The following is a 17,558-nucleotide window of genomic DNA, read 5'->3' on the forward strand; positions in this document are numbered from 1 at the left end:
TGGTGAGTCTAGAATTACTGCATATTTTGGTTTATATTGCTGGAATTATTTGTTGTTTGTTGTCTGTCTGTCTTGTTGAGAAAGTGAATGAGCCTTGTCAAGGATGGTATGAGTTAGAAGGGGATTGCCGAACTAAGCAACGGAATGCGCCCTTACCTCACTCACATAATGAGCTTTGGGGGTCTGACGCTTATGCTTAACCTCACATCTAACTCATAAACCATAGACGGGTTGAAAGTATAAGCCCTGTCTGCTCCATAAAGCAGGGATAAGAGTGTATGAGAGGGATCCCAGATACGGGGGGAATAAGGTCTCCATAAGCCTGGAGATCTAGTCGGATACCTGGTCACTTGTAGGAATGCTTGTATATGTTGTAGCTGTCAGTCTGGTCATAATATTTGTCAGTTGGCTAGCATATAAAGTAATTCGATTTCAGGTTTTTAGTATTCTGGTACCCTAGGAGGAAGGCAACGAGGAACTAGTGTAGCTTTTTTTGTGTTTTGTACTGTACACTAAGTGTCCCACACGCTACCTAGGCACGGACTGTCAGAATGGGCCAGCAGAACACAAAACCCCGTCAGGGAATTGTGGCGCATTATACGGTGCCACAGATAATTAAAAACATCTATGGGAAAGATGAAGCATAGGACTTAAAGGATGTCCTTCGTAAATTTAAGGTGAAAGGAGCAGCGGGTTTAGACCCGGATGTATGGAGTGAAATAAAAAGGGACAGACAAGGAGAGGTGTTAGAGAAGCAATGGATGCGTCAGGTTCAATGCTTAATTAAGGTCTCAAATAGAGCAAAAGAAGAGGGCTGGAAATATAATCCAGATTGTGATGGTTGGGATATGAAAGAAAGAAAAAAAAAAAATGTTGAAATTTTACATAATCTTAGTTCAACCATCCCACCCCCATATACTGACATAGAACGTAAACCACATAAGATATATCCTGTACTTGAGGGTAGAGTATGGGTTTGTCAGGTTTGTGGAGCACAAAAACCTCATTTAGAAACTGTAGCCCCCGTACGCACTGATACATGCATTGTACAGGTAAATAATCCAGAATTTGGACAAGCAGCCCATCCAAACGCCCCACCTACTATTACTCGTAGGATGCAAATAAGGACTTGGAAGCCTTGGTCAGCAGACACTCTTATGGCATTAATACAGAGCGCCCCAGACCCGGTAGCAAAGCCAGCTGCTTTCTGTAGATTTGTGACACAGTTAATGAATACACATGAAGCAACCTGGGAGGATGGGGAGGATTTATGCAGACATAAAACGACTCTGACCCTGTTTAACCAGTTTATGACCGACCTGCAGACTGAGCTGATGGGGATGGCAATTTAGAGACAGGACATCAGACACATAGACTCAAGGGCTCCTTTTATTGCTAGATTAGAAGCTTTCTGTCAGGCAAAACAACAGGAGAGGGGGTCAATATCACCCATGAAACAAATGCCAGGACAGACTGTATTGGAATTTTACTTATCTATGGAAAGTATGATGGTAGATGAGGGATTGGATTTGGCTCTGCCAGCACGATCCGAGCCTTCAATTGACAGTTTATGGAAGGATTAATTCCACAGATAAGTGAAAGACTGAAAGCCTGCATACTACCCTTAATTTGTTGCGATTTTTGGCAGAAAAAGGTTGCAAGGTTAATAAGAAAAAGTTGCAAGTGTGTCAGAAAAAAGTTATCTTTTTGGGACATTGTATATCACAGGGTACAAGACATCTCACTGAGGACAGGGTTCAAGTGATAAAGAGAATGTTACCCCCACGGAATTTCAAACAATTGCGTATGTTTTTAGATATTGTGTCATATTGTAGACAATGGATACCACATGCTAGCGCTTTGATGCAGCCATTATACGATTGTTTGAAAATTGTACCGTATATGCTTACGTAGTGCACACCACACATGATATACATGCAATCTTGTCTCAGGTACAGCCCAAACACATTTCAATGGCTAGGCAATTAAGGTTACAGTGTACTTTACTTTTACCTCCAAATGTCACTTTTCAGCGCTGTACAACCTTAAATTTGGCCACCTTTTTGCCTCTTCAGTCACCAGATTTGGCAACAGGGAATAATAGTGCTAATAAGGAAGAAGAAGAGGAAGAAAGAAAAAAAAATTCTCGAGAACCTCTGATAAGAGAGGACATTCTAAAAACAATGGACTTTTTAGTTTTTTTGACTACTGATGAAATAATTTATCCATCAGATATGTTGCAGTTTTTATATATCATTTTTATGTGACAGGACATGTTTATTATATCAAGATGAGATATTTTTTACACATCATTTTTTACATTTATATATAGTGTATTTTCAGAGTTGAAAGGGTTAAACATCCCTACAATAGAGTCATTCTAGTTAGAAGGAACATCTTTTGTTAATTAAGACAGAGTACATTTTTCCTTAAAGGTACATGTTACAGATACACCAATCTTAAACGCTGAGCACACTTTGTACATAGATGGCAGTAGGTTTGCTGATGACAAGGGTAAATATCACACAGGGTATGCTGTAGTGACTGATACACAGGTGATTGAAACACAGCCCTTACCAGCCCATATGTCAGCACAAGAAGCAGAATTAAAAGCTTTAGAACAAGCCCTAGAATACTTAAAAGGACGAGAAGGGAATATTTACACTGACTCTGCCTATACTTATGGTGTAGTGCATGATTATGGCCACATATGGAGGGCTAGAGGTTATCTGACAGCAGCAAGTACACCTGTAAAACATGGACAAGGGATTAAGAGAGTCCTGAACAATCTTCAAAAGGTTAAACGAGTGGCCATTATGAAGATAGCGGCACACACGAGCGCAAAAACAATTGAGGCAAATGGAAATGCATTTGCAGATTTGACTGCAAAACAGGCAGCTCTAGGGGAAGGAAGCCCTGAAACTTTAGCAGCGGTAGAGGTGAGTATCCCAGAACCAACATGGCAGCAGTTGAGTAAATTACAGGAGCAAGCAGGGGAGAGCGAGAAAGATAAGTGGGTCAGGATGGGAGCAGCACCAGACTTTGACAATGTATGGAGGGAAGGAGGCAAAGTATGCCTACCTGCCTCTCTGTACCCAGCAATGGCAGTGGCAGTTCACCTACCCACACACGTCAGTTCCAATTCCATGTATAGGATTGTGAACCAAGGATGGCTCGCCCCTGGATTCAGTAGTACTGCGAGAAACTACTGTGCAGCCTGCCAAATCTGTCTCCTGAATAACCCAGGACAGAGAGTAAAAACCCCATGAAAACACCAGGTTCTGGCCCAATTCCCCTTTCAGAGACTGCAAATTGACTACATACAAATGCCTAAGAGCGGCCCCTTTGAATTTGTCCTCGTGTGTATCGATTTATTCTCAGGTTGGCCCGAAAGCTATCCAGTAAAATCAGCTACAGCAAAAGTCACAGCTAAGAAACTAATCACTGAGTTAATACCTAGGTTTGGTCTTCCTGAAACAATAGAATCAGATAGGGGGATACACTTTACAGGAGAAATCATGCAGAATGTGATGACCATGTTAGGGGTTCAACAAAGTTTCCACACCCCTTATCATCCACAGAGTTCAGGATCAGTGGAAAGAGTAAATGGGACAATAAAGTTGAAAATACAAAAAGCTATGCAAGAGTAAAACAAGACATGGCCAGAATGCTTGCCTTTGGTTTTGTTCTCCATAAGATACACTCCAACAGGGAAAACAGGATTATCCCCATATGAAATACTTTTTGGGAATGCACCTAGATTAGGTCTATACTTTCCACAGAGTATGCAATTGCAATGTGATAGTTTGACTGCATATGTAATACAATTACAACAACGTCTAACTAAGATCCACAAAAGTGTGTATTCTTCTCTTCCAGACCCTAACTCAATAGCAGGTACACATACACTGCTACCAGGAGATTATGTATATGTTAAGAAACACACCAGAAAGACATTGGAACCTAGATTTGAAGGTCCTTATCAAGTGCTTTTGACTACAGCCACTTCAGTGAAATTGGAAGGAAAAGCAGCCTGGATCCACGCATCACACTGCAAAAAGAGTCTTGAACCGAGAGAAACAGAATGAAGATCCTTCTAACTATGATAATAGTGCTTGAATGTTTTCAAATGTTTGTTTATACATGGACTCCGGGTATCAATGTAACAGTTCATGAAAATAGTACTGATCTTAGATGGGTAAATCAGGATAAGAGTATAACACAATATCCTTACTACGAATGGTATTTTGTACTAGTAAGGAAATGGGAAAACACAACAGGAGGATATATATACAATGGCAACATTATGGTTTCAATATAAAGATAGAAGACACTCTACCCACCATCTTCAAATCCTCTGTATTAACTCCTATTCCTAGATCTTGCATAAATGTTTCGGTATCACAACAGAAAACAAAAATCAAATTTAATGTAACTTTTCCCCAGCTACCAGAATGTAGGTATCGCCGAGAATGGTATGATACAGTTCTGGGAGCTGCAGGAACTGGAATGGGAATAATGAATGGGATACAGATGGAAATGATACAAAATAAGTAGAAACATGCAGGAAGTCACATAGCTGATAGTTTAATAATTACAAGCAAATGGTTACCTACAACATTCGAAACACAAATTAGTTAGGTACAATTAACTAAATATCTCAATATTATGGTTAATCACACAGCACTAGTTAGTCTGGAGTTGTGGAAAGCAAATCAGGAGTTTATAAACATTACTCAATGTGCTTTTTCTACACTATCTTATCACATTCAAATCGCACTTGGATGAACTATTTCAAGGGTTTAAATTTAGAAAGTACATGGTTTGAAGTACCAGGAAAAGAAGTAGAATGTGAGGAAAGATGGTGTGCTGGAAGATTTGATGTATACAAAGTGGAGGAGGTCCAGGTAATGTGTAAGTTAATAGTGATGCCACTCCTGATAGGAAAGGATCTACCTGAATTTTGGTATCCTGAGATTTATGGACACTATGTAGATACACAAAACATGACTCATGATCTAAGTCTATATGTTAAAACTAATAAGGGAATAGTCTGTGGAAGAAGTTCTCCAGTCTATGAACTTGAAACATCAATCTAACATATGTAAGTTTCAGAGATTACCAGTAGGTGTAGGAAACAGATTTATGGAGATAGGACCACAACATATTTGTTTAGTCACAAATGATCAGGAAACTATGGAAAGTTTAAATAAAACGGCCCCTTTTTCAGGATGCGTAAAGAATGTTAAAATGCTTAAATGGCAAAATGACACTTTCCTTTTTGAACCAGATGCACATAGAATATTTAATCTAGAATGGACGGTAGATAATCTTACTGATACTACTCCTTTTATAATATCATTAGAGCCCTTACGGCAAATCTTAAATGAGTCCAAAATACTTAGAAAACACATAGAGACACAAGAACATACCCTTCAAAATAATCTAATATCTGCGGTTATAGATAAAGGGAAATTAATACATTTATCCTCACAAATAAGAGATGAAACAACACATCATTGGTATGATGTATTTGCTGGATGGTCACCCACTGCTACGGCAATTTTTAACTGGATGCTCAATCCGATACTTATTCTAATTTTAGTTTTTGTACTGCTTACTGTGATAAACTGTTGCTTATATAGGAAGATTAAGGCACGAACAGACAGAATGGAAAGAGAAAGGTATTAGGAACTCTAATGACAAAAAGGGTAACTTGACATCACCCCTTTTCTATTCTCTTTGCTTATAAGATGCAGGTATGGATTTGAGGGATGAGGGTAAATAAAGAAGACTTATCCTCCTCTGACAACCCGCGGTCAGGGATAGTACTCTTTGAAGTATCGACTGTTCACTTGTTTGCAAGGACCCAGAATCGTGGAGGGGATGATGTCAAAGGGGGAAATTGATAAGGTTGGAAATAATAGGTTGGAGTTCTACTTAAGTTGTTTTTCATTTTTCTGTATAAATGTGTGCGTGTCAGTATATGTTGCAATACTAGCTTAAGTTTTTTCAGATGTGTCTAGCGTCATGTATGTTGAAATTATACTGCTTGTTACCTTATATGGAAATTTGCTGAAATATGCGATCCTGTAACCAGTCTATAAAAAGCCCCAATAAAGAGCCGACAGGTTGAGTTGACAGTACGGGACCTTTAAGGCTCGGATCTGATATACAGAAACCTATATTCTGTGTCTTACTTCTTTGAGAGCTAATTTGGCAAAGCAATATAAACTAGAAGCAGTTAAGTTGAAAACTGCACCTAACAGGTCCATATAGTGAACTTGGTGTTGAGTTATTCACTTTAAGGTCACCACAGAGGACAAGGGGACACTCTTTACGTCTATAGGAAAAGAGATTTCATCTCCAAATACAGAAAGGTTTCGTCACAGTAAGAGCTGTGAAAATGTGGAATAGACTCCCTCCAGAGGTGGCTCTGGCCATCTCATTAGATTGTTTTAAGAAAGGTCTGGATTCTTTCCTAGCTACACACAATATAACTGGGTACTGACATTTATAGGTAAAGTTGATCCAGGGAACATCCGATTTCCTCTTAGGGGTCAGGAAGGAATTTTTTCCCCTGCTGGAGCAAATTGGATCATGCTTTATTCAGGGTTTTTTTCCCTTCCTCTTCCAACTGTGGGTATAGTAACTAGATGGACTTGTGTCTTTTTTCAACCACACTAACTATGTAGCTATGTCAGCGCAGTGCCGTGCAAGGAAATCCACTGCTTTGCACCACGTGGCGGCCAATTGAGCTTTATGAAATGTCTAGGCTAGATCCAGGTTAGGCATCCAAAGACCGCTAGTTAGAGGTTCGGTTGCATGGCAGATTAGAGACTACTAGCGAGGGACTAAAATGCAGAGTAGATAGGCTGACTCTGAATTACAGTGCCACACCACAGTATCTGCTGGTGAGAAGCTGCATCCCAGGCTGGTTGGACAACAGTTGGAGGATACCCTCATCACTGCTGATCTTGTCTTCAGGACTCTGACACCAAGATGGGCACTGCATAGTGATCATCCTCAGGGACCCCTGCAACTGGACTTTGCTGCAACATTCATCTGGAGGTATATTTATTAATAACTATATATGCCCGGGTATATGTGCGCACAATTCCACCAGCACTTCTATCAGGCCCCGCTGATTATACAGTACATGTCTGCACATTGGATTTTTGTACCATTATTAATCTTTTCTTATCTAAAGCTTGTATCGTTTCTTTACTGATGTGCATCTATATAATTATGGGTAATGCTATTTGCTGGTTGCAGTAGTTATTCTGCTCCCAATTACTTTGATAAGATTCCGGGTTAATTTCCCAGGAAGGGAATTCTCTCTGTACACAAAGGCCTTGTCCTGGGTGGAGGCACTGCCATGTAATGTATATAGAGTGTCTGTCTATATATAATGTATATACAGCGTCTGTCTATATGTAATGTATATACACATACCTCCCAACTTTTTGAGATGGGAATGAGGGACACCTATCAGCAAAAGTATGCAGGGATAAGACACACCCCTTGCCACGCCCCCTTAAAGGAGAATTGTACAAAAAAACAAGATTGGTTAAACCCACAAGTGCTTTTTTTACCACTATTATTCCTTTATATTGGCTTTTGGAATTTACAAATGCAGCAATATAGAAATCAGATGAGAGGTTTAGCGCTGGAAAACACTTTTTGAAAGATAAAAAGTGCATTTTATATACAACTATATAGATCAGACCAAAATGAGGGACAAATGAGGAGGAATGGGGGACAGAGGGACATTGCTCCAAATCAGGGACAGTTGGGAGCTATGTAAAAAGAGTCTGTCTATATGTATTGTATGTACAGCGTCTATATGTAATGTATATACAGAGTCTGTCTATATGTAATGTATATACAGCGTCTATTTGTAATGTATATACAGTGTCTGTCTATATGTAATGTATATACAGCGTCTGTCTACATATAATGTATATACAGTGTCTGTCTATATATAATGTATAGAACACATGTAGGATGTATACGGTACCTCTGTACAGTACGATGTTTCCTGTTCTGCTCTCTCTGTGTCGCTCTTCCTGGAATGTTGGGAGTGTGATGATCTCTGTGTAGTCACTGCGGGGAGTGTCCTGCAGGGGGAGAGGTGGGAACATAGAGGGGGGCGTAGTACAAGATCCATGACTCTGATTACTGTAAGGTCTGGTTTACCAGCAATCCATCCCCACATGACAGGTTACAACAGGCAAAAAAACAGTAATGGGATACAATGATAAGACTCAGAGATGGGAAGTGTCAGGATTATAAAGTGCAGCCCCAAGCAATACCTAAAACCTGTTAACCACTTAAGGACCGAGCTAGGGTGCCCACGTGTCCCGGATTGCCCAGGATTGTCCCTTATTTTAGATTTTTGTCCCGTGTACTGGGCACCTTCATTCCGGTACAATACAGTGTCCCGGAATGAAAAAAAAAACACACCACCTGCACCAGTCTGACTCGCCACCCTTATAATCATTATAACTGTGAGTAATACATGACACACATCATATGCCTAACTGGTTGCTAGGCTAGGGCCGCCCGCCCCGCGTCTAGCAACCAGTGACGTCAGCTGACACCATCTGTCACGTGGGCAGTCAGCGCAGTGGGCACCCTACGGGCTACGGCTGAGCAGCGTGCCTCCCAGAGACAGAGAGAGCAGCCGCCAGCCTGGCCCAGGCAGCCACACTGACTTACTAGCCTGTGCCCTCAGCTATGCCCAGTCAGTGCCAGTCCCGGGGCCGCAGACTACTCCAGCAGCCGCCAGCCAGTGAAGCAACACATTGCCAGCAGCGCAGCCTGCCCCTGAGCTGCCTGACTTCAACTTCTCTCCTGAGCCTCGTCCGAGTCCTACCTCCCTCCCACCCACGAGGTCCGTGAGTTCGCCGCCCGCCAGACAAACTTCCAGGTTAGTGTAACTTACACTTCTTTGTTAAAGTGAGCAATGCATGCTCCCCCTCCGTTCTGCTGCTGTCACCCACCCCCCTCAGAACTGCTACTGTCCCCCCCACTCCCCCTCAGATCTGCTGCTGTCCCCCCCCCTCAGATCTGCTACTGTCCCCCCTACTCCCCCTCAGATCTGCTGCTGTCACCCCCCCACTCCCCCTCAGATCTGCTGCTGTCCCCCCCACTCCCCCTCAGATCTGCTGCTGTCCCCCACCCCCCTGAGATCTACTGCTGTCCCCTACCCCCCTGAGATCTGCTGCTGTCCCCCACCCCCCTGAGATCTGCTGCTGTCCCCCACCCCCCTGAGATCTGCTGCTGTCCCCCAACCCCCTGAGATCTGCTGCTGTCCCCCAACCCCCTGAGATCTACTGCTGTCCCCCACCCCCCTGAGATCTGCTGCTGTCCCCCACCCCCCTGAGATCTGCTGCTGTCCCCCACCCCCCTGAGATCTGCTGCTGTCACCCACCCCCCTCAGATCTGCTGCTGTCCCCCCTACTCCCCCTCAGATCTGCTGCTCCCCCCCCTTTAGATCTGCTACTGTCCCCCCCACTCCCCCTCAGATCTGCTGCTGTCCCCCCCACTCCCCCTGAGATCTGCTGCTGTCCCCCACCCCCCTGAGATCTACTGCTGTCCCCTACCCCCCTGAGATCTGCTGCTGTCCCCCACTCCCCTGAGATCTGCTGCTGTCCCCCACCCCCCTGAGATCTGCTGCTGTCCCCCACCCCCCTGAGATCTGCTGCTGTCCCCCACCCCCTGAGATCTACTGCTGTCCCCCACCCCTCTGAGATCTGCTGCTGTCCCCCACCCCCCTGAGATCTGCTCCCCCACCCCCCTGAGATCTGCTGCTGTCCCCCACCCCCCTGAGATCTGCTGCTGTCACCCACCCCCCTCAGATCTGCTGCTGTCCCCCACCCCCCTCAGATCTGCTACTGTCCCCCACCCCCCTGAGATCTGCTGCTGTCCCCCCCACTCCCCCTCAGATCTGCTGCTGTCCCCCCTACTCCCCCTCAGATCTGCTGCTGTCCCCCCCTCAGATCTGCTACTGTCCCCCCACTCCCCCTCAGATCTGCTGCTGTCCCCCCCACTCCCCCTGAGATCTGCTGCTGTCCCCCACCCCCCTGAGATCTGCTGCTGTCCCCCACCCCCCTGAGATCTGCTGCTGTCCCCCACCCCCCTGAGATCTGCTGCTGTCCCCCACCCCCCTGAGATCTACTGCTGTCCCCCACCCCCCTGAGATCTGCTGCTGTCCCCCACCCCCCTGAGATCTGCTGCTGTCCCCCACCCCCCTGAGATCTGCTGCTGTCCCCCACCCCCCTGAGATCTGCTGCTGTCCCCCACCCCCCTGAGATCTGATGCTGTCCCCCACCCCCCTCAGATCTGCTGCTGTCCCCCACCCCCCTCAGATCTGCTACTGTCCCCCCCACTCCCCCTCAGATCTGCTGCTGTCCCCCCTCAGATCTGCTACTGTCCCCCCCACTCCCCCTCAGATCTGCTGCTGTCCCCCCCACTCCCCCTGAGATCTGCTGCTGTCCCCCACCCCCCTGAGATCTGCTGCTGTCCCCCACCCCCCTGAGATCTGATGCTGTCCCCCACCCCCCTCAGATCTGCTGCTGTCCCCCACCCCCCTCAGATCTGCTACTGTCCCCCCCACTCCCCCTCAGATCTGCTGCTGTCCCCCCCTCAGATCTGCTACTGTCCCCCCCACTCCCCCTCAGATCTGCTGCTGTCCCCCCCACTCCCCCTGAGATCTGCTGCTGTCCCCCACCCCCCTGAGATCTGCTGCTGTCCCCCACCCCCCTGAGATCTGCTTCTGTCCCCCACCCCCCCTGATATCTGCTGCTGTCCCCCACCCCCCTGAGATCTGCTGCTGTCCCCCACCCCCCCTCAGATCTGCTGCTGTCCTCCACCCCCTCAGATCTGCTGCTGTCCCCCACCTGCCTCAGATCTGCTGCTGTCCCCCACCCCCCTGAGATCTGCTGCTGTCCCCCACCCCCCTGAGATCTACTGCTGTCCCCCACCCCCCTGAGATCTGCTGCTGTCCCCCACCCCCCACAGATCTGCTGCTGTCCCCCACCCCCTACAGATCTGCTGCTGTTCCCCAACCCCCTCAGATCTGCTGCTGTCCTCCACCCCCCTCAGATCTGCTGCTGTCCTCCCCACTCCCTCAGATCTGCTGCTGCCCCCCCCACTCCCCCACAGATCTGCTGCTCTCCCCCTCAGTCTTTCCTCCGTGTCCCCCTCCGTTCTGCTGCTTTCCCCCTCTGTTCTTCCTCCGTGTCCCCCTCTGTTCTGCTGTCCCCCTCCGTTCTTCCTCTGTTCTCGAGAACCTCTGATAAGAGAGGACATTCTAAAAACAATGGACTTTTTAGTTTTTTTGACTACTGATGAAATAATTTATCCATCAGATATGTTGCAGTTTTTATATATAATTTTTATGTGACAGGACATGTTTATTATATCAAGATGAGATATTTTTTACACATCATTTTTTACATTTATATATAGTGTACTTTCAGAGTTGAAAGGGTTAAACATCCCTACAATAGAGTCATTCTAGTTAGAAGGAACATCTTTTGTTAATTAAGACAGAGTACATTTTTCCTTAAAGGTACATGTTACAGATACACCAATCTTAAACGCTGAGCACACTTTGTACATAGATGGCAGTAGGTTTGCTGATGACAAGGGTAAATATCACACAGGGTATGCTGTAGTGACTGATACACAGGTGATTGAAACACAGCCCTTACCAGCCCATATGTCAGCACAAGAAGCAGAATTAAAAGCTTTAGAACAAGCCCTAGAATACTTAAAAGGACGAGAAGGGAATATTTACACTGACTCTGCCTATACTTATGGTGTAGTGCATGATTATGGCCACATATGGAGGGCTAGAGGTTATCTGACAGCAGCAGGTACACCTGTAAAACATGGAGAAGGGATTAAGAGAGTCCTGAACAATCTTCAAAAGGTTAAACGAGTGTCCATTATGAAGATAGCGGCACACACGAGCGCAAAAACAATTGAGGCAAATGGAAATGCATTTGCAGATTTGACTGCAAAACAGGCAGCTCTAGGGCAAGGAAGCCCTGAAACTTTAGCAGCGGTAGAGGTGAGTATCCCAGAACCAACATGGCAGCAGTTGAGTAAATTACAGGAGCAAGCAGGGGAGAGCGAGAAAGATAAGTGGGTCAGGATGGGAGCAGCACCAGACTTTGACAATGTATGGAGGGAAGGAGGCAAAGTATGCCTACCTGCCTCTCTGTACCCAGCAATGGCAGTGGCAGTTCACCTACCCACACATGTCAGTTCCAATTCCATGTATAGGATTGTGAACCAAGGATGGCTCGCCCCTGGATTCAGTAGTACTGCGAGAAACTACTGTGCAGCCTGCCAAATCTGTCTCCTGAATAACCCAGGACAGAGAGTAAAAACCCCACGAAAACACCAGGTTCTGGCCCAATTCCCCTTTCAGAGACTGCAAATTGACTACATACAAATGCCTAAGAGCGGCCCCTTTGAATTTGTCCTCGTGTGTATCGATTTATTCTCAGGTTGGCCCGAAAGCTATCCAGTAAAATCAGCTACAGCAAAAGTCACAGCTAAGAAACTAATCACTGAGTTAATACCTAGGTTTGGTCTTCCTGAAACAATAGAATCAGATAGGGGGATACACTTTACAGGAGAAATCATGCAGAATGTGATGACCATGTTAGGGGTTCAACAAAGTTTCCACACCCCTTACCACCCACAGAGTTCAGGATCAGTGGAAAGAGTAAATGGGACAATAAAGTTGAAAATACAAAAAGCTATGCAAGAGTAAAACAAGACATGGCCAGAATGCTTGCCTTTGGTTTTGTTCTCCATAAGATACACTCCAACAGGGAAAACAGGATTATCCCCATATGAAATACTTTTTGGGAATGCACCTAGATTAGGTCTATACTTTCCACAGAGTATGCAATTGCAATGTGATAGTTTGACTGCATATGTAATACAATTACAACAAGGTCTAACTAAGATCCACAAAAGTGTGTATTCTTCTCTTCCAGACCCTAACTCAATAGCAGGTACACATACACTGCTACCAGGAGATTATGTATATGTTAAGAAACACACCAGAAAGACATTGGAACCTAGATTTGAAGGTCCTTATCAAGTGCTTTTGACTACAGCCACTTCAGTGAAATTGGAAGGAAAAGCAGCCTGGATCCACGCATCACACTGCAAAAAGAGTCTTGAACCGAGAGAAACAGAATGAAGATCCTTCTAACTATGATAATAGTGCTTGAATGTTTTCAAATGTTTGTTTATACATGGACTCCGGGTATCAATGTAACAGTTCATGAAAATAGTACTGATCTTAGATGGGTAAATCAGGATAGGAGTATAACACAATATCCTTACTACGAATGGTATTTTGTACTAGTAAGGAAATGGGAAAACACAACAGGAGGATATATATACAATGGCAACATTATGGTTTCAATATAAAGATAGAAGACACTCTACCCACCATCTTCGAATTCTCTGTATTAATTCCTATTCCTAGATCTTGCATAAATGTTTCGGTATCACAACAGAAAACAAAAATCAAATTTAATGTAACTTTTCCCCAGCTACCAGAATGTAGGTATCGCCGAGAATGGTATGATACAGTTCTGGGAGCTGCAGGAACTGGAATGGGAATAATGAATGGGATACAGATGGAAATGATACAAAATAAGTAGAAACATGCAGGAAGTCACATAGCTGATAGTTTAATAATTACAAGCAAATGGTTACCTACAACATTCGAAACACAAATTAGTTAGGTACAATTAACTAAATATCTCAATATTATGGTTAATCACACAGCACTAGTTAGTCTGGAGTTGTGGAAAGCAAATCAGGAGTTTATAAACATTACTCAATGTGCTTTTTCTACACTATCTTATCACATTCAAATCGCACTTGGATGAACTATTTCAAGGGTTTAAATTTAGAAAGTACATGGTTTGAAGTACCAGGAAAAGAAGTAGAATGTGAGGAAAGATGGTGTGCTGGAAGGTTTGATGTATACAAAGTGGAGGAGGTCCAGGTAATGTGTAATTTAATAGTGATGCCACTCCTGATAGGAAAGGATCTACCTGAATTTTGGTATCCTGAGATTTATGGACACTATGTAGATACACAAAACATGACTCATGATCTAAGTCTATATGTTAAAACTAATAAGGGAATAGTCTGTGGAAGAAGTTCTCCAGTCTATGAACTTTGCTTATTGAAACATCAATCTAACATATGTAAATTTCAGAGATTACCAGTAGGTGTAGGAAACAGATTTATGGAGATAGGACCACAACATATTTGTTTAGTCACACATGATCAGGAAACTATGGAAAGTTTAAATAAAACGGCCCCTTTTTCAGGATGCGTAAAGAATGTTAAAATGCTTAAATGGCAAAATGACACTTTCCTTTTTGAACCAGATGCACATAGAATATTTAATCTAGAATGGACGGTAGATAATCTTACTGATACTACACCTTTTATAATATCATTAGAGCCCTTACGGCAAATCTTAAATGAGTCCAAAATACTTAGAAAACACATAGAGACACAAGAACATACCCTTCAAAATAATCTAATATCTGCGGTTATAGATAAAGGGAAATTAATACATTTATCCTCACAAATAAGAGATGAAACAACACATCATTGGTATGATGTATTTGCTGGATGGTCACCCACTGCTACGGCAATTTTTAACTGGATGCTCAATCCGATACTTATTCTAATTTTAGTTTTTGTACTGCTTACTGTGATAAACTGTTGCTTATATAGGAAGATTAAGGCACGAACAGACAGAATGGAAAGAGAAAGGTATTAGGAACTCTAATGACAAAAAGGGTAACTTGACATCACCCCTTTTCTATTCTCTTTGCTTATAAGATGCAGGTATGGATTTGAGGGATGAGGGTAAATAAAGAAGACTTATCCTCCTCTGACAACCCGCGGTCAGGGATAGTACTCTTTGAAGTATCGACTGTTCACTTGTTTGCAAGGACCCAGAATCGTGGAGGGGATGATGTCAAAGGGGGAAATTGATAAGGTTGGAAATAATAGGTTGGAGTTCTACTTAAGTTGTTTTTCATTTTTCTGTATAAATGTGTGCGTGTCAGTATATGTTGCAATACTAGCTTAAGTTTTTTCAGATGTGTCTAGCGTCATGTATGTTGAAATTATACTGCTTGTTACCTTATATGGAAATTTGCTGAAATATGCGATCCTGTAACCAGTCTATAAAAAGCCCCAATAAAGAGCCGACAGGTTGAGTTGACAGTACGGGACCTTTAAGGCTCGGATCTGATATACAGAAACCTATATTCTGTGTCTTACTTCTTTGAGAGCTAATTTGGCAAAGCAATATAAACTAGAAGCAGTTAAGTTGAAAACTGCACCTAACAGGTCCATATAGTGAACTTGGTGTTGAGTTATTCACTTTAAGGTCACCACAGAGGACAAGGGGACACTCTTTACGTCTATAGGAAAAGAGATTTCATCTCCAAATACAGAAAGGTTTCGTCACAGTAAGAGCTGTGAAAATGTGGAATAGACTCCCTCCAGAGGTGGCTCTGGCCATCTCATTAGATTGTTTTAAGAAAGGTCTGGATTCTTTCCTAGCTACACACAATATAACTGGGTACTGACATTTATAGGTAAAGTTGATCCAGGGAACATCCGATTTCCTCTTAGGGGTCAGGAAGGAATTTTTTCCCCTGCTGGAGCAAATTGGATCATGCTTTATTCAGGGTTTTTTTCCCTTCCTCTTCCAACTGTGGGTATAGTAACTAGATGGACTTGTGTCTTTTTTCAACCACACTAACTATGTAGCTATGTCAGCGCAGTGCCGTGCAAGGAAATCCACTGCTTTGCACCACGTGGCGGCCAATTGAGCTTTATGAAATGTCTAGGCTAGATCCAGGTTAGGCATCCAAAGACCGCTAGTTAGAGGTTCGGTTGCATGGCAGATTAGAGACTACTAGCGAGGGACTAAAATGCAGAGTAGATAGGCTGACTCTGAATTACAGTGCCACACCACAGTATCTGCTGGTGAGAAGCTGCATCCCAGGCTGGTTGGACAACAGTTGGAGGATACCCTCATCACTGCTGATCTTGTCTTCAAGATGGACACTGCATATTGATCATCCTCAGGGACCCCTGCAACTGGACTTTGCTGCAACATTCATCTGGAGGTATATTTATTAATAACTATATATGCCCAGATATATGTGCGCACAATTCCACCAGCACTTCTATCAGGCCCCGCTGATTATACAGTACATGTCTGCACATTGGATTTTTGTACCATTATTAATCTTTTCTTATCTAAAGCTTGTATCGTTTCTTTACTGATGTGCATCTATATAATTATGGGTAATGCTATTTGCTGGTTGCAGTAGTTATTCTGCTCCCAATTACTTTGATAAGATTCCGGGTTAATTTCCCAGGAAGGGAATTCTCTCTGTACACAAAGGCCTTGTCCTGGGTGGAGGCACTGCCATGTAATGTATATAGAGTGTCTGTCTATATATAATGTATATACAGCGTCTGTCTATATGTAATGTATATACACATACCTCCCAACTTTTTGAGATGGGAATGAGGGACACCTATCAGCAAAAGTATGCAGGGATAGGACACACCCCTTGCCACGCCCCCTTAAAGGAGAATTGTACAAAAAACAAGATTGGTTAAACCCACAAGTGCTTTTTTTACCACTATTATTCCTTTATATTGGCTTTTGGAATTTACAAATGCAGCAATATAGAAATCAGATGAGAGGTTTAGCGCTGGAAAACACTTTTTGAAAGATAAAAAGTGCATTTTATATACAACTATATAGATCAGACCAAAATGAGGGACAAATGAGGAGGAATGGGGGACAGAGGGACATTGCTCCAAATCAGGGACAGTTGGGAGCTATGTAAAAAGAGTCTGTCTATATGTATTGTATGTACAGCGTCTATATGTAATGTATATACAGCGTCTATTTGTAATGTATATACAGTGTCTGTCTATATGTAATGTATATACAGCGTCTGTCTACATATAATGTATATACAGTGTCTGTCTATATATAATGTATAGAACACATGTAGGATGTATACGGTACCTCTGTACAGTACGATGTTTCCTGTTCTGCTCTCTCTGTGTAGCTCTTCCTGGAATGTTGGGAGTGTGATGATCTCTGTGTAGTCACTGCGGGGAGTGTCCTGCAGGGGGAGAGGTGGGAACATAGAGGGGGGCGTAGTACAAGATCCATGACTCTGATTACTGTAAGGTCTGGTTTACCAGCAATCCATCCCCACATGACAGGTTACAACAGGCAAAAAAACAGTAATGGGATACAATGATAAGACTCAGAGATGGGAAGTGTCAGGATTATAAAGTGCAGCCCCAAGCAATACCTAAAAACTGTTAACCACTTAAGGACCGAGCTAGGGTGCCCACGTGTCCCGGATTGCCCAGGATTGTCCCTTATTTTAGATTTTTGTCCCGTGTACCGGGCACCTTCATTCCGGTACAATACAGTGTCCCGGAAT

At 43.6% G+C, this 17,558-nt stretch overlaps 1 protein-coding gene across 2 annotated transcripts in view; it reads right to left on the reverse strand.

Moving 5' to 3' along the window:
* The window catches only part of LOC141121656 (von Willebrand factor A domain-containing protein 5A-like), a 132,268-nt gene extending 115,093 nt beyond the window's left edge, over positions 1-17,175 (reverse strand). The window contains exon 1 of one of the 2 annotated variants that reach the window (XM_073611355.1): positions 17,129-17,175. The gene's annotated coding sequence lies outside the window, so the exon portion shown is untranslated. Of the gene's footprint in view, positions 1-8,020; positions 8,122-17,128 lie in introns of those variants that run through there. The other variant, XM_073611346.1, reaches the window with a different exon arrangement.
* Positions 17,176-17,558: the final 383 nt, after the last annotated feature.

Source organism: Aquarana catesbeiana, linkage group LG01, assembly GCF_042186555.1.
Source record: "Aquarana catesbeiana isolate 2022-GZ linkage group LG01, ASM4218655v1, whole genome shotgun sequence".
Lineage (NCBI taxonomy): Eukaryota > Metazoa > Chordata > Amphibia > Anura > Ranidae > Aquarana > Aquarana catesbeiana.